General features: G+C 34.4%; 1 long non-coding RNA gene across 2 annotated transcripts; it reads right to left on the bottom strand.

The window, feature by feature from the left end:
* Positions 1-34: 34 nt before the first annotated feature.
* On the bottom strand, positions 35-12,443 carry LOC128229863 (uncharacterized). Of its 2 annotated transcripts, none has more exons than XR_008260141.1 (7): positions 12,209-12,443; positions 8,330-8,416; positions 7,450-7,593; positions 5,239-5,343; positions 4,144-4,220; positions 3,057-3,159; positions 35-2,163 (listed from the first exon to the last, which is right to left on the bottom strand). It is a non-coding gene; the product is annotated as an uncharacterized LOC128229863 (long non-coding RNA). The 2 variants fall into 2 exon arrangements; XR_008260140.1 differs by having other exon boundaries at positions 11,973-12,442.
* Between the last annotated feature and the right edge of the window lie 5,377 nt (positions 12,444-17,820).

The raw sequence follows: 17,820 nt of genomic DNA, 5'->3' as shown, positions 1-17,820 counted from the left end.
TAAATAACAGATAACAAATTACAAGGTAAACAAATTTGTTTTGACTTCTTTAATGAATTATATAAACACATTGTACAAAGATATCATGACATATTTTAAACAATAAGTATGGTTGTCAATTAAACAGTATGCTAGCTTTAAAGATTTAGGCAAACCATTGGAATTTTACGGCGGTCTTAAAAGGTGTATTTAAAGCTGCAATCTCACCGATTGATCGTTTTGACTACCGGTACTCTTTTATTGTTTGTCAATAAATGGAGTATTTTTTGCAGAAATGTCTAGAACCAATTTTAAGTGATATAAGACTGCTGAAAAAAGATCAGATTGCAGTTCATCATATTTATGTTAAAAAAATGATGTTTTATGACTAAAAGCATTACGAACAATGACTAAAAGCATTACAAACAATTTAATGTAAATTACTTTTTCGGCAGTTTTACCAAACATTTTTGATTGGTTCTATTGTGAATTATCTAATATGACTGAATTAAAAGAATGATAACCAAATCAGCCGATTTTGAGACAATTTTGTGTCTAAACTGACCATCTGTAAGAGTGCAGCTTTCAGTTTTGATCTAAAGCTTCATATACACATTGTTATATTGTCAATAACTGTTTAAAAGGTCTCATGTACTAAATAAGATAATAATTTTCATAATATCTAAAATTGATTAAAATAAATAAAGTACCATTATACCTAATTCTTAATAGTGCCGTTTCTCATCTGACAATATCATTCAAAGCCATCATTTCAACTATGAATTTATTTTTAACTTTCAACTTTTCTATAGCATATGCAACAAAATATACCAAAAATACAAGCCATGAACAATATGATTGTTCAACTTGCATTATCTTTGACCTTTTGATATGACCATTTTCCAGTTTTGTTTATTTGTAAGTTGTGCCCTGAAGAATAAAGTATGACTGTATGAATCAAAAACAAGCAATAAAAACACTAAAAATATACCCCAATCCCTGTAATTTCTAATACAGTAGTAAAATCAAGAAATTAAACATTTAGAGCTGCACTCTCACAGATATACCGTTTCCACAATTTTTTTTGTCTTCGAATGAGCAAGTTTTTGCGTAATTATCTGCAAACCAATGATAAAAGATTGCTGACAAAAGATCAGATCGCAGATTTCATATTTCCGTTCGAAAATTAATGTTACTAACGGTTTAAGAAAAGTGCATAAAAAATATCAATGTTTTAACTTAAATAGAAAAATCTGGGATTTAATTTTTCGCAAAAATTGGATGGTTCCAATCCAAGACATAAAATGAAAAAAGTTGTCAAAACATCCAAAGTGTGAGAGTGCAGCTTTAACGTTTGAAAGTAACTCTGTTTGCCTCGTGCCCCTAAACAGGGTTTAATTATATTATATGCCCAGTGGGCTTGTCCCTGTATATTTGATTGTATGATTGCAGTAATGGATACTGGTCTAATTATCTTCTGACAATTTTTCACCAATTTTAAAGAATGAGAAAACATATTAAGCTCATATAACGCTGTACAATTTAATCTCATTCAGTTGAGAAAAATTCCCTTATTTAAATACATACAGGAAATGGCGACATCATTTACCCTTTAGTATGAAAAAGGCAGTTTCCTGATATTTGAATAGCGGTTTTTTATTTAAGCATCTCAATTCATAGTATGTATGAAGTTTCAAAGGAAACCAAATCATTGTAACGATTGTTTTCAAAATAGATTCACACTCTTGATAAACTTCTTTTCCTAGTTTCAACTTTTGAGACTTTTTGATGAGCCTGCACCTTCCCCCTCTTATGCAGTGGCTTCAAGCAATAAAGCTACCAGCTCAAGTTGCACAGCTGGTGAACAAGACTGCTGATAGTCGGCAAACTACACACTTGATGCCATAATAAATCATGTCCATCGACTTCCAGAATGAAGAAATGACAGCAGCACAGAATTGATTTCAATTGGACCTCTGTACTTTCATCACCTTGTTGTAGTCAAAGACTATGTCTTAGTGCGCAGTGCGGGATCTTGAGAAGCTTTCTGCTCGTCTGATGAAGTAAGTTTGGCAGAGTGTGACACTCCTATCTGAAGTAAGTTTGGCAGAGTGTGACACTCCTATCTACTCATATGGCTAGACACCTGTGATCTATGTCTTCTTGTGTGTGCCCAACCATCACCTGAAGAGAATTTAGAGGAAGTTAGTGCTTGATAACAAGTCAATGTGACAAAACAAGGTCTTTCATTTATGCCACCAAGAACTAGTATTCCAAGTTCCATAACTCGTATGTTAACTCAAAGCAATTGAGCAGAAACTGTTTGGTAATTAATTTTAAGTCACTGCTTCTACTTATACTGCAAGTAATATTGAACGTGAACCGACGGACCCAAATGCAATTCTAAATAATTTTTATGTGCAGAAACCTTAATCCTATTGACACAAAAGTAATCCAATTGTATGTTTTCACAAAACATTCTACAACAATATTTGTCAATTTAACTCAAAGATTGATTATTGTTTTTTAGTCAGACAAACACAGAGATGGCCCTATATCACTCACTTGATTTGAGAAAGGATTCTAACTTAGTTATTGTTTGGACACATACTGAACACTTTTGGTCTGACTTTATAATGCAGCTGGTGAAAATATTAAAAGTCCCTTAATAATGGGCTTACAAAAACATAAAAAAATGTATTTGTTTAAAAAATTACAAAGGGCCATAACTCTTACAATATTTAAGTTTGTATTGAGCAGAATAAAAGGCTTTGCCTAAAATACAACCTTAAAACTATATTTACAAGTAAAACAAAAAAATCTACAAATATGTTTTTAGTATCTGGTTTTTGAGAGTGAATGATCAGAAGAAAACATCACACATTCACAATCATATTAAATAATAATTTAGTTTTTTTTTTAAATTATATTATATTTCAAAAACACTGCAAAAGACAAGACACTTACGTTTCAATTTCTTGATTTAATACAGTGATGATTATCAATTCTTATGAAGGGAGATGGGTCTTACACTCTAACCAGTGCAACTTGCATGTTCTTAGTCGCTCAGTTATTACCTTTCTTAAAATTCTCCTCTTGATCTGAGCCACGCCAAAATGATGGGAGATGCTTTTGTTTTTCCATCAGAATGTATAGCACCTCTGTGTTTCTGTTTGTCTCCTGAAATAGTAAAAGTTTATTAATAATAATAACAATAATAATAATCAGTGACTTTTATTGAAATTATTTTCACCGATTGTGCCTTGCACATTGGGGAACAAAGTTGACTTCTGAGGAGAAGATTTTTCCATATAGACATATAGCAAAAAATAGCTCCGCACCCTGGAGCAATGTTTTTTATAAATCAATATCCAGTGAAGAAAATTCATACAGGGTATTGAAACATATTTTGCTTCAAATAAAGACTTTTAACAAAGATAACTTAACTAGCTCTTCATCATATTAAATAAAAATTAACACAGTCTATGCCACACACGGAGCCCCGCATTTGATCTTTTACCAAAGTTTGATTGAGAGTTTAGTTTCACAGGTCTATTAAAGCTGCACTCTCACAGATTAAACATTTTGAAAAAGGTTATATTTTTTATCTTAGAATGAACCAATGTATGCGAAAATGATGACAAAAAAATGTCTTTGAATTCCCGTCAAACATGTCCGAACCAAATTCAAACTATGGATAATCACTGTCATTCACGATGAAATTCAGCACTTCTTGCCCAGTATATATACCCTTACTTTAAGCAGAAGGCAAATTAAAACAAACACATTTGTACGAAATTTAATCAAACTTTAAATGGTAGTAGGATTGTCATTTGTTCACGTAATTTTCAAGAATCAGGAAGTGGGGAACATTATAAAGCCATTTAACAATACAAACAGGACGATTTTCTATTGAATGTACAATAGTAGTACCGGGGTAATATGCAAATGGTTATTATCTCAAGAAAAGGACATCAAGACCAGTTCATTTACCAGTAGCATCTGACAGTCAATAATGGTTCTGAGTTTAAAGAGCATAATTTTCATTTTATTGTTTGTTTAATCATTGTATATTTAACACCAGTTGTGAAGAAGGAGTTATCATTATATAAGATTATATTATCTGGCAGTGGTTGAAAATGTAAAGTGAGACCAGTTTTTTACCGGTTATTGAACAAACTGTTATGTTGGCAGGACTGTCCTCCTCAGCAATGCAAGAACAGCAATGACTGGCTGGCACTCTGTAAAATGGCGATTAAAACATTTTGTCCAATTAAAACTGTCCCTTTCTAAACAATCCATCAGCAATATATATAAATGAGCTGCGCCATGTGGAAATGTATCTTGGGAAGTTTCCATTCCATGTAATGATGTCATAAAGATGAGCAGAAGACATTACTTAATATGCAGTAAAAGTTCTTACTTTAACAGTAAAGATATCTTTTTTTGAGAAAATTTATCAAAGTGAGCTCTTTTATGTCATGTTTCTAAGTCTTGTACACATCTATGTTACATATATAAATAATAAACAGGAATAAAATGAGGAGTTGTGTACACACTTATTCCTCCTTATGTACTGTGTAACTCATGAAAAACAATCCATAATTCTAGTAAATCTCTAGAATTCCCTTACTTTTCTCGCTGTACAAAAATGAATGAGGAGTTGCAAACAAGCAGGGCCATAAAACTTTTGCTATTTAAACTGTACCGCAACAGCAATTTAAAGACAGTGATACTCATTGATGGAATAGGCACTTAGACAGCTACATTTTCTGAGAAATGGAGATCAGACTAAATTCTCCAGAGATAATTTATAGATTTATTTGAAATAAAGAACATGTTACAGTGTTTGTGTTAAACTTGTTACTTAACCCTGATTTAACAAAATCATTACCTTCAAACTGGTGATAAAATAAAAACAAATATACCTTATTAAACACTGTTTACTATCACATCTGTACCCCCCCCCCCTTCTTACATACTTAAGCGGCTGTTACCAAAGTAAAGAATGAAAGGTCCACAAGACCAATTATAAACCATGAACCATGAGAATCCTGTTTATTAATGTGATTTTAAATCACCCAAAAGGCTTTCTACACATAATGGTTCCTTAATTTAAATCTAGTCTCCAAAGGTGTCACAGTGGTGATTTCATTGAAAGACTTGAGATACGTTATTTAAAAAAATGACGACAGGAAAGCTTAAACGCAGAAGTCTGGCCGGGTATATGAGCCTGGAAATAAATACGCAAAAGCTCACCATGCTGCTAAGGAGTCTTATATAATTCCCAGCCCCAGTTCAGCTGGAGATTCCACACGGCTGGAAAACCGGCCCGGTGCATCCAAGCTTCACCATCGGCAGTATCTGCAAGAGGAGGGTGTAAATCTGGGAAAACGCATTTATAATCAATTTGCGAAAGTTCTTATCCGTCATAAGTAGTGAACATGTATGTGGCTTATAGAACATCTGAAATTAAGTTTAATGAAGGAGACAAAGTTCGGTCTGGGATCTAAACCTGGATTTTGATGGTGAAATTGTAAGGGCCGAATTCAGAACATCCACTCTCACTCACACTCCAACCACATTCCCGTAAGGGACACTCAAATGATCACTTGAGTGGAATATGGGGAGTGACACTCAAGTGATCTGTTCGTATTCACATGCCTCGCTAACACTCCACTTCATCAAGTGAGCAATACAGTATATAATTATACACGTATGTTTACATGATCATATCGAATTATCTGTTTGACTATGGTGATGTTTACATTATACATTGTAAACATATGTTTATTTGAGATTTGAGTACCTTATTGTTAGTTATGGCAACAAACAAATGATAATAAGTGTTATTCTAAAACTGATATTTTCATTTTAAAACAATTGGTTAATAAAAATAAACGTTTTGGGTTGTAAATAACTGTTGCAAAATACGTTTAAATGCATGTTTTTTGTTGTCATTGTTGTTGCTGTTTTAAATATGTAGCCGTTTTCCATTGTATCACGTAATTTAAATATGTATTCATATATAATCTTGCTTTTGTATTCTACATAAAGCGGTCTTGGGCGTTTGAAAATAATATATGCAAGATGAAAAAATAGCAGATGGATAGAATTAGCGAATGAATCTACTTCTTATGGGGAAATAACACCTCGGAGTGAAAAACAACTCAAGAAATGTAGGGGAAAATGGATGAAGATGACGATAATAATAATAATAATGATGATGTTGATGATGATATGGTGGTGTTGGTGGTGCTGCTGCTGGTGTTGGTGGTGCTGCTGCTGCTGATGATGATGATGAAAATGATAATAATAATAATAATAATAATAATAGTAATAATAGTAATAATAATCCAGCTGAATGTAGGCTGGAAAATACATATCAATTCCCTTACCACGCTATGAAATGGCCTAGCGGCGTCAAGTTAGCGGCCTGGCGGCCTAGCCGCCTCATGTGACTAGCGGCCTAAAATTGTTTCCTATTCCAAAGCATTTTATATGCGTTCTTTTCTAAAACAATGATAAATTAAATGTCCTTTTCATAAATCAACATCCTTTAGCGAATATCAGCATTTCCCCCTTTTCATGGGCTGCTGGATGAGTTTTGGGGATTTTTAGGCCGCTAGGCCACCAGGCCGCCAAGTTCACGCCGCAAGACCGCTCAAGCGTGATGTATTTTGCATAGGAAAACAATTATTTTAGCATTGTTTTAGAAGAAAACTCATATAAAAATGCGCTGAAGTAGAAAACAATTTAAGGCCGCTAATGTACGACTAAAAACATTGATTTATCTTATTTTCCATTTAAACCATTGTACCTTGAAATAGATAACAAATTTAGGCCGCTAGTCCGTCAACCTCACGCCGCTAGGCCGCTAACTTCATGCCGCTATGATGCTAACTTCACGTACCTTTAGCTGCCTGTCTTTGCAGCCATTGATGAATTGCAAACATCAACATTGCTGGGGGTTCAAGATCATTGTGAGACAAAACAAATATATGATAGGCGCATTTTTTTGAATTTGTTTTGTTTATAGATGGCCACGTTATTGAATGAACATGTACTTCAATGGATTATCCCGGTCTCTTAAATATTGTCTGGGAACGAGCATGTCCCTTATTTGTTCCAAATATTTGATATATTTCATCTTTTCTACTTGCCATGTACTTTTTTCACATACACTCATTCAATTCCTATTCACAACCAATCCTCGAGGGCGGTTCATGTGGCCTAGCCGAGCACTCACAAATGTCCCACTCACGCAAAACACTTGAGTCTCACTCACACCTGTGAATACGGATATACCTTTCACTCGAAAATATCTCGACCGTTATGTGATTACAGAGGATTAACTCATTGAGTGTGAGTGAGAGTGATTGTTCTGAATTCGGCCCTATGTTTTGTTCAAATGAAGTATAAACTTACAGTGAGTACAGAGATATCTTGAAGTCCAGATTTATCGCTTACCTTAAGTTCGTAGGGCTACAATTGAGAGCTTTTCTGTAAATTGCAGGAACTGTCCCCTTGAGCCTATTGTCTGTTAGGGGAATGGTGGCTTAGGTGATTGGTGGTACCACTCTGCATTTCTTATCCACACAAAACACAGTGTATCTGAAAATGACAGAGAATGGCCATGCACTTATGAAAGCTATGCTAGAAATACGCCGTTATGAGTGTATCAGATGACATTTCCACACAGAAATTGTGAGGCCTCCAATACAGCAGTACTGACATCAATGACGAAAACATATATATCTGTCATGGAGCTATGCTGGTTCTGTGGCGTCAAAACCACTGCAACTGGGCAATTCACTAGAAACATCTTTTCAGAAAAAAGAAACAACCAATACTGTGTAGCCTTTGTCACCCAGTGAACACCCAGAGCATCTAGTTACTTTGAGCATCTATTTACTTAGAAGTAGCCACATTAAGATCTAAAATTAACAAAAAAAGTGTATCCGTAAGCTTCCAAATACTGAACGAAGTGCAACTTTAAGGGGGGCTGCGAGCAAATATTGTCAAGGGCAGAAATCTCGCAGAAGTTTGAAAAAGATTATGCAAAGCTCTAGCTTGATGATTTTGGCCCAATTTCAAATTGTTACTCAGTAACACGGCGGCGTAAATTTAATCTAACATCAATATAGTTACACAGGAAAATAAGAAATAGCTTTAAACTCTCTAACATTCATGGCAGAGTGTCTGATGACGGTCCAGTATGCCAAAAGGATGGAGAATATGTGAAGCATGCACATACACACCTTTACAGCCCAACATTTGGTTATGGTTTCACAGTTATTCATTTACACAAACTCACAATCAATCAATCAATCAATCAATGCACACCCACCTGGAAAGGTACGACATCCTTTGGAAGAGATGAATCTTGCAGTCTGGTAGACGGTTGCTGACTTAACTTTAATGTCCCAAGCAGCAACTGCAATTATATAAACATGTTGATGTTCGCACTAAAACAAAGCTTAGTATTGAGTTAAATTAAACATGCAGCCTGTTGGCTGGGGTAACATATCTAAATTCCCAAATGGATGATCTGATCCCAGCCAACAGATCAGCGAAACACGAATTGTATTGCGTGTCCGGGGGGGGGGGGGGGGGTCCCAAGGATATATCTTGACGCAACTTACCATAGCCGCCTTGCGTTTTTGTTCACAAAGCCGGCACACACAGTTCATTCTCTGTTTGCATGTTGTGTACTGAAAAGTTCCAGCTTTCCATGACACTTGCAATAAACCTATCCATGAATTAAAACAAATTAACAAATAACTACCAGGTAATTATGGAAAAATAAATGTCATTTTTTACTTGATTGATAAATACAACTTATATTGCAGTCAAACTGGATAAAATATCAGAAAAATGTGTCCTGTTCCAAAAAGTGTGTTTTGAAGTTGCAGACAATACTCCAAAGACCAAGAATTTAAGTGTTTAGACAGGGGCAGGCAAATCTTAAAAAAAATGTCAAAATTTTAAAATTTAAATAAAACTAAAATTGTACAAACCTTATATAAATCATGTGTACACTTGAGAATATATACAAGGATACAATGTACACATAATCAAACGCTACCTGAGAGAATCATTTTTTTTCAAGAACTACTTGAAGGGGTACTGTGACCCGCAAGCATTTCGTTGTGGGCGGACACCTTTAAACCTCTTTCCCGCACATTAATTAAACACATCTTACGTTTTGTCAATGCCGGTTTTGATGACCAGTATAAATCTAAAAGCAGTTTTTCTGCCAATATTTACCCAAATGATTTGGATGAATGCTTAACAAGAAAGTGCAGTGTACACAATCAAATAAAGTATTTAGTGTTCCAGAAATAATGAGCAATCAGAAATCTGACCCCTTACATTCCTTAAATATTCACAAAGAGTTAAGTTCAAATTTATTAAGCAACATAAATCACATTCAAGCAGAATAATTTTAAGCAAAAATGAGCATGAAAATAGAAACCAACTGAATTGTATTTTCAAATGTTCCATCCGTGTTTGTTTGTTATCTTTTTATGATTCAAATGGTAAAAAATGGTGCAAATGTGAGAAGCTCTGAAGAAGAAAACTGATATTTTAATAGAAATAGTGATGAAATCACTGACATTATGTTTACTTAGCATCTAAAGCAACAGACCAACCAGACCTACCAGTATGCTAATCTATATTTAACTGCTAAATTTTAAAAACTCTAAACATACAGATAAGATAGATCTGTGGCGCAGTTGTTTACATTGTGTGATTTAAGCGCTGTTTAATCTGAGAATTTCCCTTGGTGTGAACCGCTTACTGTGTCCAAGTTATCCAAGCTGGATCTAAGACATTACTACAATATGGGCAATTTGCTCTGCCATTTTTATAGATAATTGTGTATTCCAAAGGTATTCTTTTGGTACATTGAACTCACAACAATATTTGAACTCCTGACGTCCAGCACCGCTGTCAGATTATCTAATCCAACCACTATGCCATTGCATGCTCTTTACTGAATGAAAGATAAATGAATACTCACAATTTTGAACAGTATTTTTTTGGTCACAGATAGCAACCTTTTAACCCCACTTTAACCTGTCTTCCCTATTTGGCAAACAGAGAATTTTTAGAAAATTTGTTATCTGATGATCCTGTAAATTTTGTGTGGATAGACTAAATACTGTTCGAATTTAGCAAATCAAAACTAACATTTTGGGTTTATTCAGTGTAGACCCTAAAATATCAATTTTGATTTATAAGTATGTAGGTTTGTTCAAAAGCTCAGTACAGTTTACTTCACTTGTTAAGTTATCCAGTTCAATTCTCCGACGTTTAGACGGTGGTTGAGACATGATTAAAGCACTTGCAAAAGTGATAAGCATAATTAAACATTTCTGCGTTTTTATAACCATCTTTTTTCCAAGTCTTGAAATAAAACAACTCTCGTAATTTAATGCTTGTTTAGTATGTTTGATAGTTTAATTAAAGCACCGCTCTAATTTGATTCAATCATAGAAGTCTTTAGATAAAAACAACACTTCAAAATGATCACTAAAAAACCGTTTCTAGTTCTTTATTTTCTGCAACAAACAAATAAATGTTTTAATCAATTTTCTTTTCACAAGTTTGATTATCGTTTGATTATCGCGCGACAGTCAATCCACAGCGCAATCATCATTATCGACTATCGTGTTAACACAACATCACAGGTGTAATATTTAACGACGTACCGGCTGTCAAAACAAAATGACACGTGATTCGCGAATTCCTAATACACAGAATTATTTTGACATGTTTGAACAAAACGTCTGGTTTTGTAAGGTAAAATTACGTTGACAACTAACAAATTTTCTCGATTTTTTGTCCGGTATCCGGAATTCCGGGGTTCAGGTTTTGTAGGGATTTTTTTACATTGAAAATAGAAGGGGAAAACCGGGACTCTGATAAAATTCCAGTATCCCGAGGATTCCGGTTTTGTGGAGATCCGGTTTAGTGAGTTTCCACTGTACCATAACTAATAATTTTAGGCTGTTTTTTGTCGGTTTCGGATATAAAGTATGCAGAATATGGATCAATTGAGAAAAGAACAGAACAAATTTTTTTTCGTTTTAAACAATTCAAACAAATATAGTCAATGAAATAGGTCAAGAATGATCATTTATGTAAACGTAATTTTACTCAAAAATACATCGCGATCAGTCTTAAATTATTGTTTATAAGTAAGCAAAATGTAAGAAAATAATTAACATATTTTGGTAGTATAACAAATCATTTCTAATTTACCATGATATATATCTAATAACTATTGAGTAACATAAATTATTGGCTTGTTACTAGTGAGAATTTGAGTAATGTCTCCCAATTGGTGTCTTGGTTGCTGTGCCATATACATCCAGGTTCGAACAATACACTTAACGAGGTGCTAAGTGTACTATTTATCACCTTGTTAATGGTGGTTACCATATGAGCAATTGATTTATTGATGGTTACGAATTGACTAACAAAATGGTTACAAAATAACCAAGATTCAGCAGTTACGAAATGGTAAGGTTACGAAATGACCAGATCCCCGTCAAATGCCCCTGGGGGCATCCTAGGTTAGGCCCATTCCCTGTTTTCAGCGCAAAAACAATAACACTGCATTCACTCAGCACTGCCGGTCCACCTGGAACGTAAAAACATGGCCCATTTCCCCTGCTATCCCTGGTATAAACAAGACCTGCCTGGGGGCCATGGTTACAATTGACTGGTGCATAACTGTGGCAGAATAAGGGAAATATTTTATTGTTGCATTTATTATCAAATATGAAAATTTAAGACACATGCAAAAAGCCACAATACGAATTGGTGATAGTGTTCGTTCTGTTCTGCTATGCAAAGGTGATGAGAATGACAAATGACATGACATTGACAAACAAAATGTAAGGCATTTGTATCATTTCGTCTTTTATTTATTAAAATCTGAGATGTTAAGGGAGCAAATCCCTTTTTAGATTGGAACATACCAAATAATAATAAGCGACGATGTAGTGGTAAACCAAGTTTGCTAGAAATCAATCGAGTTTCTCCAAAATACAAGCAAAAATTACACCGGATGTTGATACTAGTGATTTAGTTTCGGATGAACAAACTCCGGATAAATCATTTGCTTTTCATCCAAAGGGTGGACGATTTATACTACTGTACAAAAGTCATAAAAATAAACGAAAAAAAACGTTGAATATGTATTTTAAACACTTACCAAGTTACCATTCTCTTTCCGTAAGAGATGAACGCCATACTGCATAATTGCACGGAGATGGTACCACGGAGATACCCGAAAATTTCCGTTACTGGTTGAGAAGCAGTTTCCGACAGTTTTTAAACGTTTTTATTGAATTATTTATACGTGTTTAAATATCTACTAAAATTGTTCACATTTTATATAACTACAGCTCAAGCTGCTATTGTCGATATATTTCTTACATGTGTGACGTCACATATAGTGTATCTAATAGGGGCGCAAAGAGGATACTTACATTGTTCTGATTAGCTTGTGATGAGAAGCAGTTTCCGACAATTTAAATGCGGGGCATATTTAAGGTGCCTGTTGTGTGTTTTTATTTTCCGTTTATTTAATAAACTAAATATAAGACTGTAATAAGAGAAATGTTATTTAATTTTTCAGCATTTACGAAAAATTTAAACCTTAAAATTTACGACATTCAATTCGTACTCGAAATCAGGCAGAGACTGAATATCAATGATTTTTTTTATTCATTTCTGATGGAAACTTGTGTTTGTATACATTTAAGTGAATGTGGATGCGAAACAAGCATGACACCGGTGTTCACAAATATGTACACAATGATCATCGTTTGTATAAGTCAATTAAGGAAAACCTTGTAGCTATTAATAGATATGCAAATTAGGTTCACACGCATGCGCAATACGCTGCGCGTGCAGATACCCCACGTGCAAGTTTGTGTACAAAATGAAAAATAAACATTAAACATTAAATAATAATAAAAGTTTCTTACGTGTCTCGGTAAGAATTTCAACTTTTGATTGCCTAGTTACCATATAGTTGAATTGCAGTACCTTCTTTATGAAGATCTAAGGAAGGTACCATTCGGAGCTCCTCGGCCATTTTTTCAAAAACAACCTCGGATGTATATGGACGGTTTACATACTTAAAAAGTGGTACGTTTAAGTCCGCTGCAAATAGATCGCGTAGTAATCTTATTTAGTAGTTAAAATTTATGACTTAACTCTTGGGAATCGTAATTATGTTTGCAATAATACACTTCACTGGCAATCAATTTAAACTGAGAGCAATGAATACAACTCTTAAACACTACATTTAATTAATGCTTTTATTCAAAAAAATACGGACTACTTCAACAGATGTACCGACATACATCCGAGGTTGTTTTTGAAAAAATGGCCGAGGAGTTCCGAATGAGGAAGGTACGCGAAAAAGCGATTTGTCGGAAACTGCTTTCCGTCGGAAACTGCTTCTCAACCAGTATATTCCGGAAAGTTAAATTTCTGTATACTTGAAAATTTGGATGCTGATGGTACACGAAATATCGAATTTCCTTATTTCTGTTTTTTATGGAATGAAACTTCGGGATAATATACAATAGGCTTTAAATAAAGTAAAACAAATAAAAAATGCTTAGTATATAGCTATTTTTGACCAAAATTATGATTTTTTCCCTGGTCGCCTTAATAGCTATTTTTATGGATACACAAATATACACGCACAAAAGTTTAAGGATATTTTTTTTGATAATAAAAGATAATAAGATTTAAAACAATGAAATGATCTCGTAAATAAACATTCAAGCTTATCAACTTACTATCAATGGACATTTTTATTGACATTTGATACATCAAATCTGGACTGAAAATATTAAGGAGACCAATTTTTGTCGCCTTAATCCAGCGGTCCCCATAATGCCTAGATTAATATATATATGGTCACCTTAATATCTGTAGTAGATATATATATATATATATATATATATATATATATATATATACATTTTACATAGCTAATAATGATATGACAGAAGAAACAAAACACAATGTCCTCGCCAGAGTTTCTCGAAAGTTGTCAAGTTCTGAATTTACACCGTATAAATCCTGTATATATTTCAAATGGAAAGGTAATACATTCTAGTCCTCCCATTGATTGATTTATTCCTTATATCTATTTTGAACAAATTCTATGCGTAAACTTTTTTTACATGTTCATAAAATAAGCAAAAAAAACCCAGCTTAACTTACACAAATACATGTTTAGCTCTTAAAGCTGCACTCTCACAGATTGAACGTTTTTTTTTTTTTTTTTTTTTTTTTGTCTTGGAACGAGCCAATTTCTGCGAAAATCCACGGAAACAAGTTATATAAGACCGCTGACAAAAACTTGATCGCAGATTATTATATTAAAGTTCAAAAATTATGTTTTATGCATTTTTGACATAAAACATTAGTTTTCGAAAGGAAATATGAAAATTCTTCGATCTGAATTTTTGTCAGCAATCTTATATTGGTTTGCAGATATTAACGTAAAAAACTTTTTCTCTCGAAGACAAAAATAAAAAAAAGTTGTAAAAATGGTATATCTGTGAGAGTGCAGCTTTAAATAAAATGTACAGAATTATTTGTAAGTATGATCAATGAAAGATACATTCTAGTCCTTTCATTGATTGATTTATTTATTCCTTATATCTATTTTAAACAAATACTATGCGATAACTTCCTTTACATGTTCATCAAATAAGTAAAAACACAGCTTAACTGGTTTAAGTACTTACACAAATACATGTTTAGCCCTTTAATAAAATTTATAGAAGTATTTGTAAGTATGATCAAAGATAGATAGAATTCTAACATTGTAAAAAAATCGATATTTTAAACCAAGCTAGGCTGTAAATTGGTAAAATGAGTTCAGTTGGTTATTGAACAAAAACTTTCAAGAAACTGAAGCCAGCCGATGTAAGACGTTCATCCTTGCAAACAGTCCGACTATAACCAACCATTCCTAACTTTAGCGATGAACAATTTACTGATTTGAATAATGAGATCGATATTACTGAGATATCACAGTTTACTTTAAAACTGTTGTACCTAAACTAACAAGAAAGGTGTCGCCTGCTTGATTTTCTGGATTATCTCTAAAGTGATATTGAAAATGTTAAAACGGAGGATTTCGACTAAGTTAACACTCCCGAGAAAGGATGAACACTTTGCTTATCACAATGGTAGAAGGGTTTGTATGATGAGCAAGCAAGGATTGACAAATGGGAGAATACACTGTCAGATTGCTAATACAGTTTTGAAACACTCATTTGAGAAATCTTATACGAGTCGTAAGGTCTAATTGAAATACCAGCAGTCTTTCTGAAAAATCGCATAGACGCACATTTCAGCATCTGGAATGGTTTCACCACGGTGTCAACAAATTCTACGCGATTGGTTTACTCTTTCCGCATTAGCTAAACAGTGATGCCGCAATGGAAGCAATATTTGGCGCTAAGTTCCATTAAAAATAACCATGCTTAAGATAAACCGTTAAACTCAACATAGAAGGTTGCTATGTGTCCCGTATGGCTTCGTTACCTTGTCAATAAATACTCATGGACTAACATCTGAGACATAGAAAATATTCAATGCTTCTCCATGCAATCTGACTACCATATCCCAGAGAAAAATCAATATAAATAATGTACTTCCATTTAAATTGTTTACTTTCAGACGACGTGGTTCTCATACGTCCAAAGATCAACTTTACAAGGGGTAAAATTGGCTTGGGAACAAATCAATAATAAGCGTAAGTAATAAGAGCCATCAGTATAGTTAAACGAGGAACACATCGGAGAGAAAAAAAGGACACCCGTATTTGCAAAAGCCCCTCCAAACAGTTTAATGGGCATGTATTTCTACGAAATAGTAACAGGAATTTCACAAATAGCTCTCTTATATTTATTGCAGTCGTTGTCATGCCATTCTCTATTGTCCGTATTGATGTCCAGGCAGGCGTGATTGGTGTCGTCGTCGGGTTGGTTTGGGCCCCATGAATGGGTGTTTGGGTTCACTTGTTCGCCAGTTACCCATGTGAATGTACTATTTCCACCAGTGCTCCTAGCGCCAATCCAGAAGTCATCAGTATCATCTATAATTCGGACAGTTTGATAATAAATTAATCAATATTTTTCTTCAAAATATTTCATACCAGGTTGGTATTAATGCAGGGGAGATAAATATTTTTTTAATATTTGAGTTAGACTTTCTACTGTTGAATAAATACAATGTACGCAAAAGACTCCAATGAGCACAGCATTTCATTAATCTCAGAGTCATATTCAATAAACCGCATGACAATAAATCATTATTGGTGAATTTCCTTGCTCATGTGTTGGTTTTTCGACAACAATATTTGGATTGTTTTTATATCCTCTGGGTGTGCCTGTCACCCCCCCCCCCCCTCCAACTGAAGAGGAATATCAGTAGGCATGTTATTGTTTTTGTACATCATCCCCGAGTTGACTGAGACTGCTTACTGGCCAAACTTACCTGGCTTAAATCCTATCACAAGTGCCATCTTCTCGTCACTGTTTATAACCACGAGGTCACCTCCATATCCCCGACAAACTCCCTGGGCCTTTTCCCAGGTATGTCTAAGATGAAGTTTCCTTGCACACATGTACTCAAAGTTGTCTGTCAGCAGTGTGAAAAGATCTATCCGGCAACTGAACTCTACAAAAACAGATAAAGCGAATGGAAGCCTCCTTCTGAAACTGCTTTAGTAATCCCCACCCTACAAACGACAACTACCACTTCTTCTTCAATTAATGAGTTTAATCTGGATTTAAATAAACATCATCATTTTTTACCTTTTAGGAGTCGACAGCCATGTATGGATTCTAGCATGGCCGGATACTTACCAGCGGGATGTTGACACTTTAGTCCTGAGGATACTACACCTAGACGTGGTTTTTAAACGGAGAATGTTTCTTATCTTGAGCATCTCTCACCTCGGATATTTTGACAATCATTGCTGCTAAGTGGGTAGGTTTTAGACAACAATAGTTGCTCTTTCCTCTGGTTTTACTTCCCTACCCACATACACAGTAGCAAACTATTGATTAGTGCATAAATATCATACTATGGAAAAAGGTATAAAATCTTTATGAAATAGCTTACTAGGTTTTGGACGATGTTCGCAAATAGCGTAGTGTTTTCTTCCACAATATGTGTCATGCCACTTGTATTGATCATTTGCTTTTATGACCACACAATGGGTGTGGATATTGACACTCGGTTTGTTATCAGCCCAGTTTGTGTAGTTGATTGGAAGATGGTACGGCCATTGGTAGACGTAGTGGTCATCCCCTTTGATTTCCTGAATTCCTATCCAGTAGTTTCTTTCATTTTCTTCCTCTAAAAATAAGTTATCGGTTTTACTGGACAAACAAATGTGTTACTATATTACAATGGAAACTTGAAGGAATGGTACAGACAATAAAACTCTTAGGCACAGCGATCAAAAAGCAGTCATATTGTCCATTTTAAAAGCCCCAGTAGAAGTGGGCATTAACGCAGGGTTTTTAAGGTTATAAGCAGACCCCTGTACCTCATGACCAATGCGTTTTGTGTGTAAAATCTTTATAGATATATCACCCTTAGTAATGGTAAATGTATTCAACATGGAAAACAATATATTTAGTATAGTGTGTGCATATACAGAACGAAAGCAGGCACTCAATGGCATACTAGCATACCATTACCGGGATACCCGTCTAAAATCGTTAAAGCAAGTGTACAATAACATATATTTTATTATTTTGTTTTATTTATTTTCTC

This window comes from Mya arenaria, chromosome 4, assembly GCF_026914265.1.
Source record: "Mya arenaria isolate MELC-2E11 chromosome 4, ASM2691426v1".
NCBI lineage: Eukaryota > Metazoa > Mollusca > Bivalvia > Myida > Myidae > Mya > Mya arenaria.
This window is presented reverse-complemented; position numbering and strand designations above follow the sequence as displayed.